This window comes from Tupaia chinensis, unplaced genomic scaffold (genome assembly GCF_000334495.1).
Source record: "Tupaia chinensis unplaced genomic scaffold, TupChi_1.0 Scaffold138407_1, whole genome shotgun sequence".
NCBI lineage: Eukaryota > Metazoa > Chordata > Mammalia > Scandentia > Tupaiidae > Tupaia > Tupaia belangeri.
Genome location: NW_006198305.1, coordinates 4668102 through 4672018, shown reverse-complemented (window position 1 = coordinate 4672018; position 3917 = coordinate 4668102). Strand labels below are relative to the sequence as shown.

At 44.8% G+C, this 3917-nt stretch overlaps 1 pseudogene; it reads right to left on the bottom strand.

Annotated features, from left to right (window-relative positions):
- LOC102478693 (eukaryotic translation initiation factor 1 pseudogene) overlaps positions 1–3632 on the bottom strand; it is a 9100-nt pseudogene extending 5468 nt beyond the window's left edge.
- Between the last annotated feature and the right edge of the window lie 285 nt (positions 3633–3917).

Below are 3917 nucleotides of genomic sequence, written 5' to 3'. Positions count from 1 at the left end.
TGACTTCTTGCTTTCTGTCTCTATGTCTCTCTCTGTCTGTCTGGCAAGCGCACGCGCCCTATAGCGAAAACCCCTCCAAAAAAAAAAAAAAAAAAAAAGAGATGGAGCCTTTGGAAGGTGATTAGAATTAGGTCATCAGGGCAGGGACTCCCTGATTGAATACCAGTGGCTTTATAAAGAGGGAGAGAGACCAGAGCAGACACATGGACGTCGATGCAGGTTGTCACTCTCTTGTCATGTGATGCCATCTGCTGCCTCAGAACTCTAGAGAGTCCCCACCAATAAGAAGGCCCTTTCTGGGACCAGCAGTTGGCGCAATGGCTATGTCGTTGGGCTCCCATGTAGTCGACTGCGGTCCGAGTCCCGGACCCCGCAGCTTAAACTCACGCTGGGCGTCTGTATGCGTGCCCAAGATCCCAAGAGGAGAATGGAGGAGAAGGGATTGCGGTGTGATCATCCCCCCGGGGGGTAATTTCTTGCTTTCTGTCTCTCTGTCTCTCTCTGTCTTTCTGGCGAGCGCACGCACCGTATAGCAAAAACCTCTCCCAAAAACAAAGAAGACCCTTTCCACATGTAGCTCCTTGACCTTGGGCCTCCAAATCCATAAGCCGAGTAAATCTTTATCCTTAATGAATTACCCAATGTGTGATATTTGGTTATTAATAAGCATAATGACCTAAACCAGATGTCAACAAACTGATCTCTGTGAGAGCAGCAGAGGGTAGTAAGTGTCAGTAAGATTTAGCTACTGTCATTCGTGTGGGCATCAGGGCTAGGCTATAATTGGTTGGGGAGGAGTTTATGCCCTCTATGTCCTGGCCTTTTTGTTTTTTTCCCTTAAAATTTTACTTGTTAAATTAATTATTATTATTTTAAAATTTGCTACAGTGCATGTGTGCTCACCAGACAGACAGAGAGAAAGAGAGAGAGAGAGAGAGAGAGAAAGCGAGCTACCAGGTCCGAGGCTTGAACTGTGGCTAGCCATGTGGGAGTCCACCATACTACTTGCTGGTCTCTATGTCTTGGCCTTGTGAAGGAGAGAGCTATGGCTCTAAGGCCATCACAGAGATAGCTGTAGTGACCAGAGGACGTTCATATCATTTGGGAGTCACAGGGAACCGTCATCTCCAGCCCACAGTCAGGACAGTTATTGGCAGTCCAGTGGAGACGCCTGATGGAGGCAAAGACCAAGGTCTCATGTGAGAAAAACAAGGGGTGGAATAAACGGAAAAGGAAAGGGCCTGGTGTCACTCGCAGGCGGGCTGTCAAGACAGCCTTTGAGTTACTTCTCTCCCTCCTCCCTTTGCTCCTTCTTTCCTCTTTTCTTACTCTGTTGAAGTCTCCATCCTATGGACTACGTGCTCTTCTAGAATTTTTCTACTCTCAAAGTTGAAAATGAGGGGAACCAGCAGTTAGCGTAATGGCTATGTCGCTGGACTCCCACGTAGTCGACCGCGGGTCGTGTCCCGGACCCGGTAGCTTAAAACTCACGCCGGGTGCGTGTGCGTGCGTGCCCAAGATCCTGAGAGGAGAATGGAGGAGAAGGGATTGCGGCATGACCATCCCCCCTGGGGGGTGATTTCTCGCTTTCTGTCTCTATGTCTCTCTCTGTCTGTCTGGCGAGCGCACGCGCCCTACAGTGAAAATCTCTCCAAAAAAAAAAAAATTGAAAATGAGGACTGGTAGGTGGCATGGGACTTAAGGTTCTAGACTCCCATATGGCTGACTTCAGTTCAAGCCCGGACCTGGTGACTTGCTTTCCCACTTTCCCTCTTTCTCTCTCTGTCTCGCTCTGGTCAAATGAAAAAGAATAAAAGAAATAAAATTAAATAAAGTAATTATTTATTTATTTATTTTTGTAAAAGGTGAACATGATGGGGAACAGCAGGTGGCACATGGCTGACCAGAGTTCGAGTCCCGGACCTGGTGGCTTGCTTTCTCACTTCCCCTCTTTCTCTCTCTCTCTGTCAAATTAGAGATAAATGAATGAATAAATAAAATATAATAAATAATTATTAAAAAAAAAAGGTGAACATGATGTATTACCTACCTGCAAGGGGCTCACAGGCTAGCAGAGGAATCATACATGACCAAAGCGTGCTACTACATTTATAAAAAGGCGTACGTCGCACGAGAGCTGTTTCAGAAACTGGTTGGTTTCTGGACCCGGAAGGGTGGCAGTGGAGCTTATGAATACATTAGGAGAACTGAAGGGATTGGTAGATGTTACAGGTTGAATTGGGTCTCCCAAGTGCTATGCTGAAGTACTAACCCCCAGCACCTCAGAATGACTTTATTTGGAAATAGGATCATCACAGATGCAATTAGTTAATCAAGATGAGACCATACTAGAGTGTCAGGCCCCAGTATTTAGTACAACCGGTATTCTAATAAGAAGAGAGACCTTTGGACGCAGACACAGAGGAAAGACTATGTGAGACACACAGGAAGATAGTTGTGTAAGATGAACGCAGAGGTTGGAATTAGCCATTACAAGCCAAGGAACCCTGGAGACAACTGGAAGCTGGAAGGAGTAATGAAGGACCTTCCATGAGAGGCAGTGGAGGGAGCATGGCCTTGCTGGCACCTTGATTTCAGGCTTCTGGCCTGAAGAACCATGAGAAAATACATTTCTGTTGTTCTAAGTCACTAGTTTGTGACCTTTATATTTTATTTATTTATTTTAAAGCCTTTTTTTTTTTTTTTTTTTTTTTTTTTTGCCATAGAGTGTATATGCTCACTCAAGAGAGAGAGGTTTTTTTGGGCAGGCATGCATGCACACATGCCTGGCATGATTTTTAAGTCACCAGGTCCAGTACTTGAACTGTGGTTGGCCATGAGGGAGTCTAGCGCCTTAACCACCATATCAACTGCTGGCCCCTTGTGGTGCTTTATTATGTAACCCTAGGAAACTAATGTAGTGGGAAAGAGAAAAATTCCAGGGAATTAGGAGTTCTTATGGAACCCAAAGGTAGCTACTCTTAGAGGTGGTATTATTTAAATAAATTCAAGGTTTGCAATATAAAAAGTAGCAGAATATGGATTAATATTAGACTTACAAAACACAAGTGACATAGCTCAGTCCTGGAATGGTTTGGTTCAAGAGAAAAGATAAGATCCATGACACCAAAATGTGCTACGCTTGCGATGACCCCATACCACCCCATGTACTTTATTAAAAAAATTTTTTTAAAGAATTATTTTATTTAACTTTACTTATTTATTTGTTTATTTTAATTTGACCAGAGAGGGACAGAGTGAGAGAGAGAGAGAGAGAGAGAAAGTGAGAAAGCAAGCTGCCAGGTCCAGGACTCGAACCGTGGTCCGCCATATGGGAGTCCAGTGCCTTTAACTACTACACCACCTGCCAGCCCCACCACCCCATGTACTTTACATGGATTAATCCACTTGACCCATTTTAACAAGTCTCATGAGTTAGGTACTGTTATTATCTCCATATTCCCGTTCACATGGCAGCCATTGTTGAATGACTCACCTTCGCTGGGTGCCACGGGAAGCCTGTTCTTCATTGGCATGAGCACTGCATCCTCCACAAGGGGCTTCGTTAGCTTATTTCCTGCGGATATCTTGCCACCTGTGTGACCGCTAATGATTAGCTCGAGGACCCCCATCTTGTCTCAATACTTTTCTCCTTCCTGTGGCATCTGCAGCCAGTAGCCGACTCCATTTCTGCTCACCGTCTTTCCTTCACTGTTATATTGCCCATATGGTTCAGAAAGGTGGTTTGCCCATCAGACAATTTCTAGACTTCCTTTGAGATCATGTCTGGCCAATGAAATATGCGCAAATGTTATATCTTCCACTAGGTAAGGCTTCCAGGAAAGCTATTCTTTTCCTAAGAACAATGAACAGAACTAGCTGATGTGGGCTCTTAGCTTTCTCTTGGACTTACCATG